At 42.3% G+C, this 24347-nt stretch overlaps 1 pseudogene; it reads left to right on the top strand.

Annotated features, from left to right (window-relative positions):
• The first annotated feature begins 18064 nt into the window (after positions 1–18064).
• Positions 18065–18143, top strand: LOC130034893 (uncharacterized; annotated as a pseudogene).
• The last annotated feature ends 6204 nt before the right edge of the window (positions 18144–24347 follow it).

The following is a 24347-nucleotide window of genomic DNA, read 5'->3' as shown; positions in this document are numbered from 1 at the left end:
GATTGGATTAAGTCCCACCCTAAGAGCCTCATTTTAACTTAACCACCTTTTTAAAGCCCCAATTTCCAAATATAGTCACATTCTGAGGTACTGGAAATTAGGACTCCAACATATGTATGTAGGGGGAGGGTACAAGTCAATCCCTAGCAGGCTGTTCTTAATCTCTGTATACCTTTGCACTGAAATAATTCTACTGTGGGTTCTTTTGTCTGTTTCTTTGTTTAGTCTGTTGGTCTTTGCTTCTCTCTTCATACTGTTGTGTCTTTATGACATTGTAACCTCCACTCTGTGTGTCTTCTGAGTGTTTCTCTCCTTACCCTCACCCCAAGACTCCCCAGCCATCCCATTTTACCAGATTTCATTCAAATATATGATAACTATTTTCTATGGAACTGTTATGAATGATGGCAGCAGAAATATTTGCCTTCCTTGGGGAATTTTTCTTATGGAAGTTGAGAGGATATTTGACCTTAAATAACCGTAAATCAAAAGACAGGCTTTGAAGAGCATGGACTGGGGCAAAAAAAATGGCAAACTATAGCCTGCAGGCCATGCAATTATGGTACCAGGCAGAATAATGTCTCAATGGGAGAAACCTAACCCAGAAAAGTGATCAAAGAGGGGTTGAGCGAAATGAAAGTTAATAATTGGGTGGAGAAGAGATTATTATTAATAATAATCATGATTGTTGAAATTTACTGAGTCTATAGTATGAATCATGTCTTCTACTAATACTTTGCACACTGCACCTCATTTATACTCATAATCTCTCTGTGAAGTGATAGTGACTTTGGTCCCATATAGCTAATAATAAATCAAGGCAAAGAGTGAGTCAGGATTGAAGCCCAAGGTAGGTTCCAGCAGAGAGAGAAAATGGGTAAGATAGCTGAGTTAAGAGACTCTGAATTTGTCTCACCCTTGATCACAGCAATTCTGCACAGTGCAGTTTAATCTATTCAGGAAATGACTTGGAATCTAGATGTTCACATAACTTCCACAGCAATGGTACAGCAACCCAGCAGAGAGACACCCTAATTAAGAAAGGGATCGTACAGTGGGGCAACGGAGAAGAGATATATACCTGAAAAAGCAAGAAAGATCAAGTCACAAAGCCAGCACCCAATTCTATAATCCTGTATTTACAACACTGGGATGTGAGAGAAAAAATTTAGGGTAGGGTAGGTACATCAGTTGCCACGTTGGTGGTCTCTTGCAACATTGCTGATAGTAGTGTAGGACATCATAACAGAGCCCATTCTTCTGTACTAACAGACCCTGAAGTAAAAGTCCCTGACAAGAGCTCCACCTGCCCCTCTCAAAGAGATGAACTGTCTGGGAGCAGAGAGACAGCTACCAAAACTGATTATTCCAGGCCCTCCCAGTGTTTACACAACTTCTAACAAGCAAGTCACATATCTACAGCTCAAGTACCCCACAGATCTCCCAAAGCTTAGTTAGCTAGCACTGGGGTTCCACTGCTAAGTGTGTCCTCTTCCCAGCCCATCTCTAGCCAGACTCATGAATCTAGCCAGTGATTCATCAGTACTTATCACCAGTTGGTTTTGGGGGAGGGCTTTTATATTGTTAAGGTTTTTTGGGGGGCCATACCTGGCAATGCTCAGGGTTGCTTCTGACTCTGGACTCAGAAATTACTCCAGGTGGTGTGTAGGTGATTATATGGGATGCTGGGGATCGAACCCAGGTTAGCAGCATGCAAGGCAAGTGTGCTACCCACTATACTATCACTCCAGCCCCACATTATCACTAGATGGGACTGAAATTTCAGTTTCTTTCAAGTCTGCCTCAACCTAGGTTCTCCAGCCTCTGTCCAGTTCTATATAACAACAGAACCTTAACAGCTCCAGCAGTTGCAACTGCTGTCACCAATCAAGCCCACTTTAGCTGCAGTGCCACAAGGCAGTAGCAGGCATTCATGTTTGTGAACCCCTAATTTCTGCCTAGTCCTACTAAACAAGATTCCCCAGAACTCGCTCAGGTCATCCCAGAGCCTCAGGCATGAGAAGACAGAGGCTAGAAATAAGTCCTAACACAACAGAGCTATGTAAACTACCCCAGGAACACATCAAAGTAAGAGTGACATTAGGATATTTATAGAAAGGAAATTCAACGAGACACAGAAAGAATGAGAGAATTATGAGAAAATTCCAAGCAGATATCACAGTAGCCTCGCTAAAATTACAAGTGGAGCTCACAGTTGAAAAATAGAAGCTGAATATTGAATGAGTGAGATCGAAGATGATGTAATAAAAACTATCCCCACAAAAATAGAAAAAAAAGAATTAAAATGTACAGGTAATATAAGATATTTAAGGGACACCAACATAGGAAAAACATTTATTTAATAGCAATTTTAGTGGGAAGATAGTGGGAAGTAGGAACAGAATTTTTATTTGATAATAGCTGAAACTTTCTCAAACTGAGAAAGGAGAGAGACACTCCGATTCAGGTAACTGAAGGAAATTCTAACGATATAAATCCAAACAGATGCACATCAAGGAGTATTATAACTAAAATAGCAAAAATCAAAAGTGAAAAGAGAAATCTAATGGCAGCAAGGAAAAAGGAAAGACTCACATATTTATGAGCTTTCATAAAACTATCAGCAGATTTCTCAACAGAAATTAGATGAGAGAGAGGTGTCATGATAAATACATACTGAGTTTGGAAAATACTTCCAAGCAAGAATATTTTACCCAGATAAGTTTTCACTCAATATTTGAAGAAGCAAAAAAGAGCTTCCCAGACAAACAACCGTTAAAGGAATTCATCAACCTTAAAACCGTTTGCAAGAAATACTAAAGAAACTTCTATAAAAGGAAAATAAATCCCACCTTAAAGGGACAGCTAACTTTAAAAACATAGAAATCAGAGCAAAAGAGAGTACCCAGTTTTGCTCTGTGCTTAATCCTGGTTCTTCACTCAGAGATAACTCCTGGCAAGGTTCAGGGAATTGAATGGGGTGCTGGGGATCAAACACAGGTCAGCTTCATGCAATTCAAGTGCTCTACTCTGAACAGATTGTACTATCTTGTCAGCCTGCATAATGGGAACTTTAACACAAACATGAAAATGAATTGCTTTCAATTTAAAATAGGTTGTAATCTTAGAATAGATATAAATGCTATAGGTTCAACACACACGATGGAATACTTCTTGGCAGGAAGGAAAAAGAAAATCATGTAATTTTCTGCTAGGTGGTTGGAACTATATCATGCTGAGTGAAGTCGGTGAGAAAGAGAGGGGCAGGCACAGAATGGTCTTCCTCATATGTGAGACATAAAGGAACATTGCAGAGGAGCAACAAAGAACCAAAGGCAACAGAACCAGGGACTTGTCTACAAAATTAACTGACCTGGCGGTGGTGGTGTGAGGAGTCCTCTGGACATTGGTGGGAGGAAGTAGGCACTTCGGTGGGGATGTGGTGTTGGAACAATGTATGTATAAAATCCAGTGCTTCAAATTTAAAAGAAAATTAAACAACAAAATAAATTCCTAAAATATTTATAAGAAAACAAAATGGGACAAGTAAAACTTAATAGCTATTAAGAAAAAGGGCAGGTACTAGAGAATAAAGGATGAGAAAAGAGGACTAAAAAACAGAAGTAAACTGTAATAACATCTGCACTCCACATAGGAAAACAACAATAAATTATTTTATCTAAATAACTTCTCTGAACCTCAATGACCTGAACTCACTGTCACAGAGGTAGGAAGGGGCAGGGGTGGGAAGAATGGATTAGAAAATAAAATTCCAATGTGTACTGGTTGAATATCCTTTCCCATTCTGTAGACTGTCTTTGTATTTTGGTCACTGTTTCTTTGGAGGTGCAGAAGCTTCTTAGTTTAAGATAGCCCTGTTTGTCTATCTCTGTTTTCACTTGCTTAGCAAGTGGCGTGACATCTTTGAAGATACCATTAGCTTCAATGTCATGGAGGGTTTTGCCAACTTTGTCTTCAATGTACCTTATGGATTCTGGTCTGATGTTGAGGTCTTTAATCCATTTTGATCTTACTTTTGTACATGGTGTTAGGCAGAGATCTGAGCCCATTTTTTTGCATGTAGCCGTCCATTTTGGCCAGCACAATTTGTTAAAGAGGCTTTCCTTGCTCCACTTCACATTTCTTGCTCCCTTGTCTAAGATTAGATGATCATATGTTTGTGGGGAGATGTCAGTATATTCAACCCAGTTCCATTGGTCTGCAGCTCTGCCTCTGTTGCAGTACCATGCTTTTTTAATTATTACTGCTTTGTAGTAGAGTTTGAAGTTAGGGAGGTTGATTCCTCCCATTTTCTTTTTCCCAATAATTGCTTTAGCTATTTGTGGGGGCACAGCGGTAGGGCATTTGCCTTGCACGCAGCCAACATGGCCGACCTGAGTTTGATTCCTCTGCCCCTCTCGGAGAGCCCGGCAAGCTACCGAGAATATCTCGCCTGCACGGCAGAGCCTGGCAAGCTCCCTGTGATGTATTCAATATGCCAAACACAGTAACAACAAAGTCTCCAATGGAGACGTTACTGGGCCCGCTCGAGCATTGTTCCATATGAATTTCAGGAGTGTTTGCTCCATTTCTTTGAAGAATGTTATGGGTATTGTTATAGGGATTGCATTGAATTTGTACAATGCTTTGGGAAGTATTGCCATTTTGACAATGTCAGTTCTCCCGATTCATGAGCAGGAGATATCTTTCCATTTTCTCGTGTCCTCTTTTATTTCCTGAAGTAGATTTTGTAGTTTTCTTTGTACAGGTCCTTTACTTCCTTATGGAAAACAATATGGACGATTCTCAAAAAATTAGAAATTGAGCTCCCATTTGACCCAGCTAAACCACTCCTGGGAATATATCCCAGAGAGTTAAAAAAGTATAGTCAAAGTGACATCTGCACTTGTTTGTTCATTGCAGCACTGTTTACAATAGCCAGAATCTGGAAAAAACCTGAGTGCCTGAGAACAGATGACTGGTTAAAGAAACTTTGGTATATATATACAATGGAGTACTATGTAGCTGTTAGGAAAAAATGAAGTCATGAAATTTACATACAAGTGATATACATGGAAAGTATCATGCTAAGCAAAATGAGTCAGAAAGAGAGGGACAGACATAGAAAGATTGCATTCATCTGGGGAACATAAAGTAACAAAATAGGAGACTAACACATAAGAATAACCGAGATAAGTACCAAGAGGTTCACTCCATGACTTGGAGGCCAGCCACACATGCTTGGAGAAAAGGCAGCTCAGACAGAGAAGGGAGCACCAAATAAAGGGTGTTGGGAGGATCCTCCCAGGATGGAAGATGCATGCTGAAAGTAGACTATAGACCAAATATGATTTCCACTCAATGCCTCTTTTGCAAACCACAGCACCCAAAAGGAGAGAAAGAACAAAAGGGAATGCCACAGAGGCAGGGTGGGATGGGGGGAAGGGGGGTGGGAGGGATACTGGGATCAGTGGTGGTGGAAAATGGACACTGGTGGAGGGATGGGTACTTGAACATTGTATAATTGAAACCTAAGCACTAAAATTTGTAAGTATGCAACTGTACCTCATGGTGTTTCACTAATAAAACTTTTTAAAAAAATAAATAAATAAATAAAATTCAATTTTATGTTGTCTATAGGAAATGCACTAAAGCTTCAATGATAAACACGGAGTCAAAGTAAAAGATTGGCGAACAATCAAATAGGCAAATGCCTTACTTCTGTCAGATAAAGTAAACTTCAAGCTAAAGCAGTAACAAGTTTTATGTTTCATAAAACATTATGAAAGTCTTAATGGATCAATCCATCAAGAGGACTTAATACTCATTAATATATACACGTTAAACAAAGTCATCTCTGAAGAGAGATATCCACGACAGCAAAGTAGTAGCAGGGGGCTTTAAAACCCCACACTTACCACATGACATATCAGTTAGACAAAAATGTCAATAAGGAAATGAACAAGAGCCTCAAATGTATATGTAAACCTGATGAGCTTAATGACAGTTACAGTGCACTCCACCCCAAATATACACTATTCTCTAGTTCATATGAAATATTCTCAAAGATAGACCAAATTCTGGGGCAAAATACAAATGTTAATAAATTTATAAATATTGGAATAATATCAAATTGGAAAAGAAAGAGTAAAGATGTCATTATTTGCAGATGACATGAAATACTTAAAAAAATCATAAGACCATTAAGAACTATTAAAATCAATAAGCCAAAGCAAGTGGATGGCAGGTTACGAAATAAACATACAAAAAAATTGGTTGCATTTCTATAAGTATGCAGCAGACTAGTAAAGCTAAAAAAGAGACAAACCTACTTGCACTGCATAAAAATCAGAAGCCCATGGGAATAAGCTTTAAAAAGGAGGTGAAGGACTTGTACATACTAAATTGAATGCCATTGTTTCAAAAGCAGAAAACATTAGGAGATAAAAAAAATATTGATTGGGAGAATTAACATTTCTTTAATTTTTTAAATTTTTTTAAATTTTTATCAAAAACACTTCCGAACAGTTTCTACGAAGCAAATATCACACTGATACCAAAAGCAGACAGAGATACCACAAAGAAAGAGAATTACAGGCCAATGTTCCTGATGAACACAGTTGCAAAGATCCTCAACAAACTACTAGCAAATAGAATCCAACTACTCATCAAAAAGGTCATACACCATGACCAAGTAGGATTCATCCCAGGGATGCAAGGATGGTTTAACGTTCGGAAATCAATCAGCATAATCCATCATATCAACAAAAGAAAAGATAAAAAGCATATGATCATATCAATAGATGCAGAGAAAGCATTTGACAAGATCCAGCACCCCTTTATGATGAAAACCCTAGCCAAAATGGGTATAGAGGGGACTTTCCTCAACATAGTTAAAGCCATCTACCACAAGCCTACAGCAAGCATCATCCTCAATGGGGAAAAACTGAGAGCCTTCCCTCTAAGATCAGGGACGAGACAAGGATGCCCACTGTCTCCACTGCTGTTCAATATAGTACTGGAAGTACTTGCAATAGCGATTAGGCAAGAAAAAGATATTAAGGGCATTCAGGTAGGAAAGGAAGAAATCAAGCTCTCACTATTCGCAGATGATATGATACTATACTTAGAGAACCCAATAACCTCCACCAAAAAACTCCTAGAAACAATAGACTTGTATAGTAAAGTTGCAGGCTACAAAATCAATACCCAAAAGTCCATGGCTTTCCTATACGCAAACAGTGAGAGAGAAGAAAGCAACATGAAAAAAACAATCCCGTTCACAATTGTGCCCCAGAAAATCAAGTACCTAGGAATCAGCTTAACTAAGGAAGTAAAGGACCTGTACAAAGAAAACTACAAAACGCTACTTCAAGAATTAACATTTTTAAATGACCATCCTACTATTCGGTATTGTAAAAGCTCAGTGCAAACCCTATTAAAATTCCTATGGAATTCTTGGAGGAAATGGAACAAACTTTACTTAACTACAGAAGACCCTGAATATCAGAGAAATCCAGAGAAAAAGAAAATGAGGGCATTATTATCACCCCTCGAGGAGGAGCGATAGCACAGCGGGTAGGGCGTCTGCCTTGCATGTAGCCAACATGGCCGACCCGAGTTCGATTCCTCCACCCCTCTCAGAGAGCCCGGCAAGCTACCGAGAGTATTCAATATGCCAGACACAGTAACAACAAAGTCTCCAATGGAGACGTTACTGGGCCCGCTTGAGCAAATCGACGATCAACGGGAGGGCCTTTACTTTACTTTACTTTACTTATTATCACCCCAACTTTTTAAAAAAAAATTTTAATTTTTTTTAAGTGAATTGTTTTTATTTTTTTTTAGATTTTGTTTTGTTTTGTTCAACTCTTCATGGATGGTTTTGGGGATGGGGATATTTCATATCCCTTATTTTTTTAATTTTTTACTCTAAACTTTCTTTTAAAAATTTTTTTCTTTTAATGAATCATCGTGAGACACATTTACAGACTTATAGACTTTCATGATTGTGTCTTATTCAGACAATGTACAAGTACCCACCCCTCCACCAGTGCCCATTCCCTACCCCCAGTGTTCTCAGTATCCCTCCCTCAACTCCCACCCCTTCCCACCTCCTGCCTCTGTGGCAGGCACAATCCCTCTTACTCTCTCTACCCTTTTGCTCACCCCAGCTTTAAACTACATTACAAAGTTATAACCAAAAAACTAAATAATAAGGACAAAAATTATATGCATGGATCAATGAGACCATATTGAGAGTCCAGAATTAAATCCTAATATATGGACAATTAATTCATAACCAATGAGCTAAGAATATAAAATGGAGAAAGAAAATACTCTTCAATAATTTGGTATTGGGAAAACTGAATAGGCTCATACAAAAGAATAAAATTGGATCTCTGCCTCACATCAGGCACAAAGATTAACTTAAAATGGATTAAATATTTGGATGTTGGACCTCAAATTGTAAAACACATTGAAGAAAACATTGGCAAAACACTCTGTAATATTGGCTTTAGTGATATCTTTGCAGATTTGACTCCAACAGCCAGGAAAAGCAAAAATAAACAAATGGAATTACATTAAACAAAAAACTTCTGCACAGCAGAAGAAACTATCATTAAAAGGAAAAGACATCCCGCTGAATGGGGAAAAAATACTGACACACCATACATCTGACAGAGGACTAATAGTCAAAGATATATGAGGAACTCACAAACCAAACAACAGCAAAACCTAAGTAAAAAAATAAAATAGGGACAAGAGTGTCACCAAAGAAGACATATCACCAGAAAGGGGGGGGGAGGAACAGAGGGGGAGGGGGAGGGAGGGAGAGGGAGTGGGGCAGAGAGAGAGAGAGAGAGAGAGAGAGAGAGAGAGAGAACAGGAGACAAGCTACTTGGCTTGCAATACTGGTGACTCCTGTTAGATCCCTGGTATCACATATGTTTATTGAGCACTTCCAGTAGTCATCCCGACCACAAAATCAGACTAGACCCGAGGCACCATAGGGTGTGTCCTCAAGACAAACAAAATGGTCAACAGGCACATGAACAAAATTCTCATTATCACTAATTATAAGGGAAATGAGAATCAAGTCAACAGAAATATTATTTCACACCTATAAAAATGGCCTAAATAAAAAAAAAATACCAAAAAGACAAAGTGTTGTGATAAGGATATGGAGAAATGCGAAGCAGTCTAGACTCTATGGAGTATAATATGAAGATTTTTCAAAATATTTAAAATATGTCTAAAATGATCCAGCAACTTCACTCCTAGGTATACATCCAAAGAACTAAAAAGCACTATATATATATATGTATATTCATATAGAGTATGTAGTATGCATATACGTACAAACACATTACAATGCTATTTGGAGTCAATCTATGGATATAAGTGCCCAACAACACATGGCAGGATGAGAATGATGTGGTATAGATACACAATGGAAAACCACTCAGCTGTAAGAAAAGATGAAATCTTTCATTTTGCTACAACATGGATAGAATTGGAGGGGTCATGCTAAGTGAAATAAATCATGAGGAGAAAGACAAAAACCAGATGATCGCATGCATATGTAAAATATAAAGAAACAAAGCAGGGACTAGATGAGGCCAAGCAAAAACAAACCCTTGGATGCTGACCACAAAACTGACATTACCAAGGAGACAAGGGAAAAGTGGTTGAACGTGTGGAAGGGATTCAATGGATGGTGGCAAAGTCATATAGATACTTGAGTGGCAGGCATAGTGTGGTACTATACATTTTGAATAGGTATGAAGTTGTTCCCTAAAACGTGTACAGTCCCATAAATCAACATTTACCTCAATAAAAAGGAGGGGGAATTCATTTCTAAATATCAGTACCCCCATTTTTGGAGGAAAGATTATATTCGCCATATTCTATATATTCAAGTTCTATCGTATATATTCCATAGATTCACGTACTATTTTCCCATACTTCATACATCCAAGTTAAAATCTCTCACCCTGAACCACTCAAGTTGATTCTACCATTCAAGCTCTTAATCACTATAGCGAGAAGATGGGAAGCAGTAAGGCCTAGTAAGGTCAAAAGTCTATCACATGATAACCTATCGGTGTCTGTATTGCAAACCATAATGCCCGGAAGTAGAGAGAGATTATGGGGAATATTATCTGCCATGGAGGCAGGGGGAGGGTGGGAAAGAGGGGGTATACCGAAGAAGTTGGTGGTGGGGAATGTGCACCGGTGGAGGGATGGGTGTTTGATCATTGTGTGATTGTCACTCAAACATGAAAGCTTGTAACTATCTCACAGTGATTCAATACAATTCAATAAGGCCCTCCCGTTGATCGTCGATTTGCTCGAGCGGGCCCAGTAACGTCTCCATTGGAGACTTTGTTGTTACTGTGTCTGACATATCGAATACTCTCGGTAGCTTGCCGGGCTCTCCGAGAGGGGCGGAGGAATCGAACTCGGGTCGGCCATGTTGGCCGCTTGTAAGGCAAACGCCCTACCCGCTGTGCTATCGCTCCAATTCGATAAATAAATAAATAAATAAAATTTAAAAGTCTATTACTTGGGGCTGAAGTGACAGCACAGTGGATAGGGCGTTCGCCTTGCATGCAGCTGACCCGGGTTCGATTCCCAGCATCCCATATGGTTCCTCCAGCACTGCCAGGAATAATTCCTGAGTGCAGAGCCAAGAGTAAACCCCTGCGCATCACTAGGTGTGATTAAAAAAAAATTTTTTTTTAAAATTTTGTCACTTGGAGAGAAACAGGAGGTGTAGGATTCATAGTTTATACTTAATGAGATTTAGCATATTATCTCTCTACTTAATTTGTTGTGAGGCGTTACTGGTGCCCGCTCGAGCAAATTGATGAACAACGGGAGGAGAGTGCTGCAGTGCTACTTAAAAGTCTCCAGTAATTAACCAACTACTGTAGCAGTGTAGCACTGTCATCCCATTGTTATATCGATTTGCTCGAGCAGGCACCAGTAACCTCTCCATTGTGAGATTTGTTGTTACTGTTTTTGGCATATCGAATACGCCACGGGGAGATTGCCAGGCTTTGCTGTGGGATGGGATACTCTTGGTAGCTTGCTGGGCTCTCCGAGAGGGACAGAGGAATCAAACCTGGGTTAGCTGCATGCCAGGCAAATGCCCTACCCGCTGTGCTATTGTTCCAGCCCTTATACTTAATATTTGAGTCATTTCCAATTTTTGATAAAAAAAACAACTTGGGGTGTGCAAAGGTAACTGATGATGCTCAGTAGATTCTCTTGATTCGCTTTTGTGGAGTATGAGAGATCAGATTCCCAGCTGTACCTGTGGGGGAAACACGTCACCACAGCTTACACAGGAGCTAAGCTCACAGAACTTGCTCGAGAAAGGGACGTCTCAAGCAGGATTCTCCTCTCAGAGGGGAGTTCTACAGAAATATCCTCAAAGCCAGGCCAATAGTGCGTGCTAATTCCATAATATGTTGTGCTGACATTGTCTTCCTTTTGGGTCATACTGGGTGGAATTAGAGGCCTCTTCCAGTGGTGATCAGGGGTCCTTGCTGGGTTAACTCTCAGACCTGGCCTCCTCAGAGCAACTGCAAAGACTCCAGTCCTAGAGTCATCTCCCAGGCCTATACCCATGTCCTCTTTGTAGGCATCATTCCCTGAGCTGCATGACCTGGCAGTGTGGGCTGATGTCTGGGTGCTTGGGGAACACCAGCGCTACACAGAGCAATGCTCAGAGGCGGGGTAATGTAGTAGCAGGCATTGCCCTCAGACCTTCCTCCAAACTAGGCATGTGCTCTACCTCTTGAGCAAGCTCCCTGGCTTGGTGCTGACATTTTAAAAGCCCATGAAAGTAATCAAAGAAGGAATATTTGCTGACCCACCATCTTCCCTTAGGGCCACCCTGGCTACGGTAGGACACTGACATGGCTGGCTGCTCGGCCACCTCAGAGGCCTTGAACTGCAAAACCTACAGCTGGAGCCATGATAGAGCAGGGGGCCCAGAGAACTGGCAAAGACACATCCTATGGTAGTTGCTGATGGCAAAATGGATGCTGTGTGTCCCAGACAAGTAGCAGGAAGGCAGCAGCTGTGGCTCCTAGCTTCTCTGGGGTCTGCATGGCAAAGGTCAGGAGTGTCCCCCCCCTCCCCAGCTCAAGAGGAACCACAGAATGGATTCAATGTGGGAACTCGGTAGCTCTTTGGGCCCCCTGGCCTGCCTCCTGGGAACTCCACATACCACGAAGTCCTAAATGACAAGCTGCAATTACAGTAAAGTGCTAAAGTTACAAGTTCTTCTAAATACTCCTCGACAAAGAATATTCAGTGAAAAGGAACCCCGGGCGATTATAAACCATTTTTTTTTTTTTTGCAATGTAGAAACCATACGGTTTGCATCCAAGAATGTGTTGTCTGTTTAAGGCTGGCCTTTATTCTTCCAGTCGGGTGCCAGTGGCATGCATTTCAAATGAGCAGTTGTCTGTGGCCCCAGAGTCTGTGGCTGAGGCATATCTAATCAGGTTAAGCAGCCGTTCATCCCAGCTGTCAGCTCGCTAGAAATCAGAACATTATCTGCAACCACACACAACTCAAATAGAAGGCTGCAGCTCCGAGCCCCAAGTCTCCGGCTCCCCCCTGACCTGACTGTGGTGGCCCCTGGTTTTCCCCTCTTCCTACGTGACTGTGCACAACAGTAGCAAAGCTATTTTAGGGATTAAAACAGCTAATTGCAGATTTCCATCATGACCAGCCTCTCGGAACACAGGTTTGGAGAGCGTGTTGGTGGTCTTTGCCTGTGGGAATGGTTTTGGCTTGTTTGCCCAGGGAAATCAGTCGTCCACACCCTGGGCCCACAAAGCTGTTAATTGGAGGCTCATCCTTGTGGGCCCCTGGGTTCTGAGTCTGAAGAACTTGCTAGAAGTAGTGTGAAATGGCAAGTGATGTTCTCCTGGCCTCACATGGACAGCTAGCAAGGCCTTTCAAAGTCATGGGGGACCAGGGAGATAGATGCATGCATCTGGCCTGGATTCGATTGCCAGCATCCCATATGGTCCCCTGAGCCCCACCAGGAGTGATCCTTGAGCACAGAGCCAGGAGTAAGTGCTGAACATTTCTGGGTGTGCCCCCCGCCTCCTGAAATAATTTAAATAGAAATCATCTGGGGCCAGAGATAAGGAGATAAGGCACTTACCTAGTGTATGGCTGGTACCACAGATGGTCCCCTGAGCTCTGATCCAGGAAGAACCCTGAGCACTTCCAGGCATGGCCCACAAACCACAGCAAACCAACAAATAAATAAAAGTCATTTTCTCTCTGACTAGATGAAGAAATCATGGCTCATAGCTAAAAAAAAAAAAAATAGTGGCTTGTTTGTTTATTTTTAGCTCCTAGAAACTTTGGGGCAATGACAGCTCTCACCTCCGAGTTCCTGACTTTTTTTCCTGGTATGCTTTCTTCTGAGATGTGTGCAACACTCCATCATGTGGCTTACACATGTAAGGGAGACAGCAGAACGGACATAAGACCATGCTTAAGTTTATTTACATCTCCCAGCTGTCTTGGAAGCATCTCTACAGTGGAGAGGCTAAGGGCTGCTTGTGACATTGGTCAATTAATTAAATGAGATGATGACTTAAAGCTCTCAGCACAGTGCCTGACACTCAGGAAGGAGCCCCCTGACCGTGCTGCGTGTTCCTGCTGCTAGGGTAATGAACTGTGACTCCTTCCTCTCAGGAATACTATATCACTTGATCACTCGACATCCCGTTATTCATCGATTTGCTCAAGTGGGCACCAGTAATGTCTCCATTCGTCCCTGTCCTGTGCTAGTGTAGCCCAATTGCATCTGCTCGCTCCAGGAACATGGTAAAAGTAAAGGTAAAGGCCCTCCCGTTGATCATCGATTTGCTCGAGCGGGCCCAGTAACGTCTCCATTGGAGACTTTGTTGTTACTGTGTTTGGCATATCGAATACGTCACGGGGAGCTTGCCAGGCTCTGCTGCGCGGGCGAGATACTCTCGGTAGCTTGCCGGGCTCTCCGAGAGGAGCGGAGGAATCGAACTCGGGTCGGCCATGTTGGCTGCGTGCAAGGCAAACGCCCTACCGCTGTGCTATCGCTCCAGGAACATGAAGAGCCTCAAACTGATTGTTCAGGGTCTTGATGAAGAAGTCTGATCATCTCGTAGGTGGGCAGCCACTTGATCTTTTGACATCCCGTGGAATCCAGTCGGTAACGACTCTAGTCCAGCGGTCATCTCCAAATCATATTATGTGTCCAGCCCATCTGATTTGCGATGCCTTGGCAAATGAGACAGCATCCCTGATTCTCAATCGTCGATGAAGGTCGGAACTGCGAATTCTTTCTCTCACTCGAGTGAAGCATGTTACTCCACGCATAGCTCTTTCGATTCCTCTTTGGGAGACCCAAATAGTGTTCTCATCCTGTTTTCGTAGGGCCCAGGTCTCTGAGGCGTATGTTAATGCAGGAAAAACAATGGAATAGAAGAGATGTGCCCAGAGCTGGAGGTTCTTCGTCCTCTTAGCTATTTCTTCAACACCCTTGAAGGTATTCCAAGTCTCTCCCTTCCTCCTGCGCAACTCAGGTGCCAGGTCATTTATCATGTTGACTTCTCGACCTAGGTACACATAACTGTTGCATTCAGAGATGGTCGTTCTGTTGAGAGTGAATGGAACTTCAGGAACGAGTCTGTTTCTCATAAACATTATCTTCGTGAGGGTCAGCTGTAGTCCGACCTTTCCACACCCACAGTCGAAGTTGAATAGCATTTGTGCCGCTTGGCTAATGTTTGGTGTTATTAGAAAAATGTCATCAGAGAAGCGGAGGTGGTGTAGTTGCCGACAGTCTATCTTCACTCACATTCCTTCCCAGAAAATCTTGAGATTGTTCAAAGTCATTGGGAGAAAGGATATGTGGCACATTCAGAGATTTTTTTTCTTTTATGAACTTTATCTGAGTCCTTCCGGTTTCCTATCACAAAAATACCACGAATGGGGCGGTTGATAATGACAGATTTATTTTTCACCAGTTCTGGAGACTAGAACGTTCAAGTCAAGACGCTGGCAGGTATGACTTCTGGTGGAAACCTGTTTTATGATTTCCACAGAGGTGAGGAGAGGAAGGGAGCTGGAGTGGGCACAGAGGCTTACCTCGGTTTTTTTTTTGGGGGGGGTCACACCTGGCGATGCACAGGGGTTACTCCTGGCTCATGCACTCAGGAATTACTCCTGGTAGTGCTTGGGGGAAACCTATGGGATGCTGGGAATGAACCCGGGTAGGCCAAGTGCAAGACAAACGTCCTACCCGCTGTGCTATCGCTCCAGCCCCCAGAGGCCTCCCTTGGAAGGACATTCCCCTAGGCTGTCCCTCTCATGATGCCTCTGCTCTCAGGGCTTAGTCATTTCTAAAAGGCCCCACCTCCAAATACCCTCTCCTTGGGAACTCATTTCAGTTCATCTTCACAAGTGAATTTGAAAGGGAGAGGGCTGAAACATTCAGATCATAATAGCTTCTTTGTCTAAGAGAACAACTAGTTCAACTAAATAGTAAACATCTTTATTTTCCTTAAACATGTTAGTGTTCTTTGAGAGTAGCACTGTAGCACTGTCCTCCCTTTGTTCATTGATTTGCTCGAGCGGGCCCAGTAACGTCTCTATTGTGAGACTTGTTGTTACTGTGTTTGGCATATTGAATACGTCATGGGTAGCTTGCCAGGCTTTGCCATGTGGGCGAGATATTCTCAGTAGTTTGCCAGGCTCTCCAAGAGGGCGGAGGAATCGAACCCAGCTCCCCAGCTCGGCTGGGCCGGCCGCTTGCAAGGCAAACGCCTTACCGCTGTGCTATCGCTCTAGCCCAGTGAGATCCTCATCTACTATTTATTTTTTTTACAAAGCTGTTCATGATCAGGTTTCAGTCATACAATGTTCCATCACCCATCCCTCCACCGGTACACATTTCCCATCATCAATGTGGTGGTGACCACTCTCCCCCACCCACACAGCCTGCCTCTATGGCAGCTACTGCTGCTGTTTCTACCTCTTCTTACTTATCCTCCTCCCCTCCTTCCCCCTCCTCCTTTCCCTCCTCCTCCTCATCTTCTTCCCCTTCTCCTTCTCCTTCTCCTTCTTCATCTTCTCTGGAAGCCAATTCCACTATGGCCTTGCAAAATATCCTTCTGCAAGGAGGTTAAATTTTGAAAATTCCAAGTAAAATATTACTCAACAACACTCAGTATTTTACTCAGCAACATTCCAGTTATGCAATTTACCTCATGAAGAAAAGGATAGTTCAAAACCAGGAAGTTCATCAATACAATGTCACACTTTTCTTGAATTTTAGAGAAAATTATTCATATTCTTCCCTTCTCCTAAATATATGCAAAGAATTTTCAATATTTCCACAGGTAAACATTTTTAAAAAATTTTTATTAGTGGGGGTTAGAGCGATAGCACAGCGGGTAGGGCGTTTGCCTTGCACGCAGCCAACATGGCCGACATAGGTTTGATTCCCAGCATCCCATATGGTCCCCCAAGCACCGCCAGGAGCAATTCCTGAGTGCATAAGCCAGGAATAACCACTGAGCATCGCCGGGTGTGACCCAAAAACCAAAAAAAAAAAAAAATTAAAAATTTAAAAAAATAAAATTTTTATTAGTGAGACACCATGAGGTACAGTTGTAGACTTACAAATTTTTGTGCTTGGGTTTCAATTATACAATGATCAAATACCCATCCCTCCACCAGTGCCCATTTCCCACCATCACAGATCCCTCCCACCTCCCATCTTCTCCCCCACTTCCTACCCTGCCTCTGTGGCAGGGCATTCCCTTTTATTCTCTCTCTCCTATTGGGTGTTGTGGTTTGCAAAAGAGGCAATGGTTGGTAATCATGTTTGGTCTATAGTCTACATTCAGCATGCTTCTCCCTTCCTGGGAGGATCCTCCTAACACCCTTTATTTGGTGCTCCCTTCTCTATCTGAGCTCCCTTTTCCCCTAGCATGTGTGGCTGACCTCCAAGCCATGGAGTGAAACTTCTGGTACTAATCTCAGCCACTCTTGGGTGTTAGTTTCCTATTTTGTTACTTTATGTTCCCCAGATGAATGCAATCTTTCTATGTCTATCCCTCTCTTTCTGACTCATTTCGCTTAACATGATACTTTCCATGTAGTACCACTTGTATGTAAATTTCATGACTTCGTCTTTTCCACAAGTAAACATTTTAACCTGAAAACATAGAGCGCTTGCTATGGGATAAATGTTCATGTTTAAAATGTATGTGTTTCCCCCAATTGTGGGTGTAAATCTTACCCTCAAGAGGTTGCTAGAAGAGAGGTTAGACTTGGGGAGGGAGTAGAGTCCTAAGGGCCCATGAGAGGAGGCTCCAAGAGTTTCCCGGCTGGTCCTGCCCTGTAAGGACCCAGTGAGAGGGCAACAGTCTGTAGCCCAAAAGGGGCCTTCGCCAAAGCCTAGCCATGCTGGACTTACATTTCCAGCTTCTAGAAAGAAATGACTGGTGTGTAGAAACTTCTTCTTTGAGAAAGAAACTTCTGGTGTGTAGGAGCTACTGAGTCACTGGTGGAGTGGGATGAGGAGTATGTTATAACAACTGCAAAAAGCAAAAACAATCTCTTCACAAACTAGATTCTAATGGGGACTTTCTCAGCCTAATAAAGTTCCTATTACATCCCAAAGTTGACAAATATCATACTGAATGGAGAAAGTTTAAAGATTAATACTCCCTAACTATTGGAACCAAACAGAAATATCACTACAGTTGCTGCCAACTTACAAAAGAATTGTCACTGTCCTCCCACTGTTCATCGATTTGCTCGAGCGGGCATCAGTAACATCTCACAACAAATTGTGAGACTTGTTGTTATTGTTTTTGTCATATTGAATATGTCACAGGGAGCTTGCCAGGCTTTGCCGTGTGGGCGATATACTTTTGGTAGCTTGCCAGGCTCTCCGAGAGGGGTGGAGGACTCGAACGGGGGTTGGCCATGTCAGCCGCGTGCAAGGCAAACACCTTACCCGCTGTGCTATCACTCCAAGCAGTGGCAGTATTGTAGCCAATGAGATTTATCCGAGGCGCGATTATTGCTAATTGAAAACAAAAGAATTAGTTCTGTTAAAAACATATGCACAGTCCCATCTTCCCACCCTCCACCGATTCATATAGAATAAGACATAGTAAAACATACAAAGGAAGGAAGGAAGGAAGGAAGGGAGGGAGGGAGGGAGGGAGGGAGGGAGGGAGGAAGGGAGGGAGGGAAAAGCATATAATTTGGGAGGTTGGGGAATAGCTGTTCTTACCTGCAAATAAGAAAAAAAATCCCACAAATAATAAGTAAACTGGGACTGGTAAGGATGTTTGGCTAGAAACAATGTTACTGAATACACATTTAATTTATCACACACACACAAATCACTGAACAATGGAAGAATGTTTTCTTCTAGGCTGGAAATAGACAATCAAAATATAATCGAAAATAAAATATTGGCTTTGGTAACAAATACACCATGGAAGAAAAGAAAATTTCATCTAAGAGCTGCAGAACAAGAATATGAAGAACTGGGAGGAAACTCCATATGCTTCTGTAGGCTGACCTGACGTTCTAAGATTGAAATAACTCCCTTACTTGCTCTACAAATTCAACACAGTTCTAAAACAAAGATGCATTTTGCAGGGTGCCGAAATATGGCTCAAGTGGTAGAGCACTTGCATAGCATGGGAGAGGTCTTGAGTTTATTTTCTAGCATGAATATATATCAACATCAAACACTCCATAGTTTCTTTTTTTGTTTTCAGAAATTCCTATTATTCTAAACTTGTTGAAACATAGACATTTACCAATGATCATGTCAACAAAAAAGAAGAAGAAAGCAAAGATTTGCCTTATCAAATATTAATCCATATTACAAAGAAAACTAGCCAAATAGTGGGGGAAAATGGACAAAGAATAGAAGCAGACAGAAAAGAGATTTGAATGACTCAAAAGGCCTATGGAGATGCCCAAACTCATCACAAACCAAATAATTTCAAGTTGAATTAATTTGTATCATTCTATCTACTCTAGGATGTCAAAATTTGTAAGCTGGTTACGTATTTGGAGCTTCTATTTCCAGAGACTGTGGAAAAGGAAGTTCCACATACCACTGGAAGAAGTGTAGAGATGAACTCCTACTGAAGGCTCTGGGTCACATGCCGTCCAGGAAGCACGTCTCAGATCTCAGCATGCCCTGCCTTCACTGGACGCTTGTGAATCAATCCCACCGGTCTACACGTAGTATGTATGAACATGCGTACCACAATGTGGAGCAGAAGGTAGAGGAAGCCTCCGTGTGGACAAATAAAACAAGGAGCCCACGTGCTACAGAATCCCAGAGAGCAGAGCTTTGTGTGACAAAGTGGCTACTTCTCTAAATGGAGTGTGTTTCCCAAGGGGAAAACTGAGAAACAAGATGGGATTCATAGGACCATCATATTTAGACAAAGTAACTATTTGCACATTTAAATATTTAAGTCCCATACTACTACGCATTTGCAAGTTGTATACACAGTCCAGGGGTGCATCTGAAGGACATTAGAGCCTCTATGGAGAGAGGGATGGGGTGGGAACGGGCAATCCGTGGGCAAGAGCTGAACTTCATGTACATGGGCGCATGGACCATGGAGAGATACTGTGGTCTGAATGGCCTGCTCTGCATCTATGCTTCATTAACAGGTGAGAGAGAGAAATCCCTTGCTTAGAAAAGAAAGTTCCAGAATGAATCTCGGAAGACAGCAGCTCACCACAGAGATTTCTCCGGACCCCATGCTGAGCCCCATGATTTCACCCGGGGAACCTCAGATGCAGCAGGTGTGCTCACTCTGCCTACCCAAATGAACCCCTGGCAGCCACAAACTTCCAGAAGAAAAGCCCAGGTACGAAGGACTAGGGACTGAAGACTCCAGGCCACATAGCAGTGGGGATGGACTGTTCCTCCCCATCTCCCCGTCCCTTTGGGGTCCTGGCTGTCATGCCCATGAACTGCCTCTGGGTGCCACATTTAAGCGCATTAAAGACCATGATCCAGAGACTCATGGATGAATCTCGGAACCGATTAGCTCACTCCAGAGATGACTCCAGACACCAGTTATTTAAAATTTTTAGAATCCCAGGAGCATGCAGCTGCTTTCACAGCCATGTGACTTCTCATGCTATTCATAACAAGCAACATAAAATAAATTATCTGGCATCTGCCTGTGGCAGGCAGGCTTGAGTGGTGGTGGGAAAATTCGAAATAATGGTGGTGGAAACTTATAATGGTGGTGGGATTGGTGTTGAACTATTGAATGCAATCAATTTAATGTGAATAACTTTATGAAGATAAAGTTTAAAAATTTAAAAAAATGAAAGAAAAGAAAGTTCCATTCTTGGCATCTCTTCTGGAGATGATGCAGAAGCCCACCGTGGACTTAGACTCCTAAAGAAATTTCCGTGAGTCTGTAGGCTCTCAGCACCTTCAAGCTGAGGGATTCTGGTTGTGGTTAATTCATCTCCAGGTACTTGCTTCTTGTTTTCATGATGCCTTAAAAAAAACAGGGCTTGAGATTATTTGAGTCAGTAGTTGAAAACAATGCTTCAGTAAACATGAATATTTGTAGCAAGAGATGGTCATTTTTAATTTTTTTTTCCTTTTTAAAATTTTTTTATTTTTTTTAAAATTTTTATTAGTGAAACACCATGAGGCACAGTTGTAGACTTACAAATTTTTGTGCTTGGGTTTCAATTATACAATGATCGAGTACCCATCCCTCCACCAGTGCCCATTCTCCACCACCACAGATCCCAGTATCCCTCCCACCCCCCCATCCCCCCCATCCCACCCTACCTCTGTGGCAGGGCATTCCCTTTTGTTCTCTCTCTCCTTTTGGGTGCTGTGGTTTGCAAAAGAGGAATTGAGTGGCAATCATTTTCGGTCTATAGTCTACTTTCAGCATGCAAGAGATGGTCATTTTAACACCAGACAGGTAAATTGGAGAGAGTTCAAGAAGGCCTCGCTTTAAAGATTGTTTAAAAGACAAAACTGAGAAGCAATAGATTCAGATTAATTCAAGTTTATATTTTTTAATCTTTATTCATTTTGAATATTTTGCCTTGAAGAAACCTTATCTCAAAATTTATTTCTAAATGCTAAGTTCCCCCTTCTGTGCAAGAACTGTTTCATACACTAATTCATTTCATTCCTTGCCAATCCTGTGAATGAGCTCTTATAATCCCTACTTTAAAGGGGAAAAAGTTGAAACTCAGGACAAGTTACTTTCCCAGGGCTATGAAGGCAAAAAGTAAAGGAGGATTAAATCCAGATAAGGCTCGCCAGCTTGAGAGCACCTGCTCTTTCTATTACTATATATTAAAAGGAATTCGAGCTTAACTGAGCTTGTAAAGAGACCTATTTTTGACTTTATAGTATGGGATGCAGGATTCGGTGCAGGGAAATAGAAAACCAGTCTGTACTTTGAATTAGTGGGATTTTATGCCACGAAGTAGTTGCTCATGAAATTGCTGGAAAGGTTGGAGGAACTGGCCTCTCACCTGAAACAGTGGCACATACTCTCAGAACCCTTCAGAAATGACCTGCCAATCAGCAAGGCAGAGGGAAAATGTGAGGATCAGGTAGGTCAGGAACCAGCTCAGGAGTTAAGCCAGAAACCCCAATCAGAAAACTGGCACCATTACCAATATCTTTTCTAAACATTCTAGAAGTTAGTGGCCAAACACTGGGAAGCTGTGTAGGGTTGGAATATGTACTTCAACTGCCTCTCCACAGTTATCAAGATGAAATTAATAAAAAATGATCAAAGGGCCAGCGTTTCTGTCTTATTTTTGTACCTGATTATAAGAAGTGAACTGCCATCCAGAGCTTTGGCCAAAAGGGAGACTGGGAGGTGTGGATCTTAGCTTCCTCCACTCATAGGATGGGGAGGTATCAGAAAGAAGTCTTTCGGAGCAGTGAATCTAACACAGGTACACTTCTTTTTTAAATTTTTAATAGTGAGACATCATGAGGTACAGTTGCAGACTTACACATTTTTGTGCTTGGGTTTCAATTATACAATGATCAAATACCCATCCCTCCACCAGTGCCCATTCTCCACCATCACAGATCCCAGTATCCCTCCCACCCCCCCAACCCCACCCCCCCATCCCACCCTGCCTCTATGGCAGGGCATTCCCTTTTGTTCTTTCTCTCCTTTTGGGTGTTGTGGTTTGCAAAAGAGGCATTGAGTGGCAATCATGTTCGGTCTATAGTCTACTTTCAACATGCATCTCCTCTCCTGGGAGGATCCTCCAAACACCCTTTATTTGGTGTTCCCTTCTCTATCTGAACTGCCCTTTCCCCTAGAATACCCGGCTGCCCTCTAAGCTATGGAGTAATCCTCCTGGTGTTGATCTCAGCTATTCTTGGGTATTAATCTCATATTTTGTTACTTTATATCCCCCAGATGAATGTAATCTTTCTATGTCTATCCCTCTCTTTCTGACTCATTTCACTTAGCATGATACTTTCCATGTAGTACCACTTGTATATAAATTTCATGACTTCATCTTTTCTAACAGCTACATAGTACTCCATTGTGCAAATGTACCAAAGTTTCTTTAACCAGTCATCTGTTCTCGGGCACTCCGGTTTTTTTCCAGATTCAACACAGGTATACTTTAATTTGAAAATCTATAATCATTCTATGAGAGGCAAGAGAGTCAGTGACTAACCTCTTTCTTTTGACAGGAGCTACACCCAGCAATACTCCTGGGTAAAATGCAACTCCGTGCTTGGTAAGCACTCCTGGCTGCCAGTGCTCAGCAGAACTTACGGTATTGGAAATGGAACATGAACTTCCTGTATGCAAAGCATGCACTCCAGTCCACTGAGTTATCTCTGGCCCAATGAACTAATCTCTTTCACTTACTTACGTACTTATTTACTTACTTATGTATTTGCTTGCTTGTTAATTTTGGGGGCACATCCAGTAAAATGCTCAGGGTTTATTCCTGGCTCTGGGCTCAGAGATCACTCCTGGTGGGAGACCATATAGGGTGTTGAGGATTTAAACACGGGTTGGCTGTGTACAAGGCAAAAACTCTACCCACTATACTTTCTGGCCTCATCAATTTTGAAACACAATTTTTACAACCTCCATTCCTTGGGGTGAGAGGCTGAGCAGTGCAGACCTGAGAGTTTCGTGCTTAGACCCAGTTTTATGCTTCATGGGACCAGCAGTGCTTGGAAGCATCGCCCAGGACACTCATGCAGTGCAGAGGATCAAGCTCAGGACCTCACACATGCTAGGAATATGCTTTACCACTTTGAGCCAGAATCTTAGACTTCCAAGAGATTATTAATTTTAAAGTAGTAACTGATTTGAAGTCATATAGGAACCCCACCAAAAACATAAATTCTGGAAAGTAATACCACAAAAGATAAAAATCGTGAACTAAGGTAAAGCTTTTTATTTATTTACTTTTTATTTTGCTTTTTGGGTCACACCTGGCGACACACAGGGGTTATTCCTGGCTCTGCACTCAGGAAACACCCCTGGCAGTGCTCAGGGGACCATATGGGATGCTGGGAATCGAACCTGGGCTGGCCGCGTGGAAGGCAAACGCCCTACGCGCTGTGCTATTGCTCCAGCCCCAGTTAAAGCTTTTTAAATCTCCGGTTTTGTTGCAAAGGCAGGACTGCTGTTGAGCTGTGACCTTGTTAGGTGAGGGTATGCTGTTAGCATGCTATGGGTAGCTTTCCAAAGGGCAGGTGTCACACATAGCAGGAAAACTGAGGACTCCACAGCACCTCTCTTCAAGAGACAGGGTGAAGGAGAAAGCAGGATTCCATCCACTGGAAGGCTCTACACCTGGGGTGACTATTAAGACATGTTAATAGTAAAACCTCGACATCCTAGCACTGCCACCATATAACCGTGTCTACCGGCCTTGTTCCAGAGACTCAGAAATAAATTTTATGATAAATAAGTAAAATAAATCTGGAAAGAGATCAACTAGGCACAAAAATTTCTCAAAGACCAAGTCCAGGTTGAGACCTCCGGGGCGATCTCAGGGTGGGGCTTGGGGAGGGCCCTGACCAGTTTCTCACTCTACCAAAGCCCCAACAGCCAAATTCACACCCCAAGAGCTGCCTCTTGGATTCTGGATTTCCTGAAGCACATGGCCACAAATGACATCTGTAAACTTTACAGGGCTGGCCTCTTAGCAGAAGCACATCAAACTTGATGGGAATATAATGTAGAAGCCAACTGAGCTCGACTAACAAGGGCATTAACACA

Source organism: Sorex fumeus, unplaced genomic scaffold (genome assembly GCF_029834395.1).
Source record: "Sorex fumeus unplaced genomic scaffold, SorFum_2.1 ptg000061l, whole genome shotgun sequence".
In the NCBI taxonomy this organism is placed as follows: domain Eukaryota; kingdom Metazoa; phylum Chordata; class Mammalia; order Eulipotyphla; family Soricidae; genus Sorex; species Sorex fumeus.
Note: the sequence above shows the minus strand (reverse complement) of the source record. Positions and strands in the feature narration are given on the sequence as shown.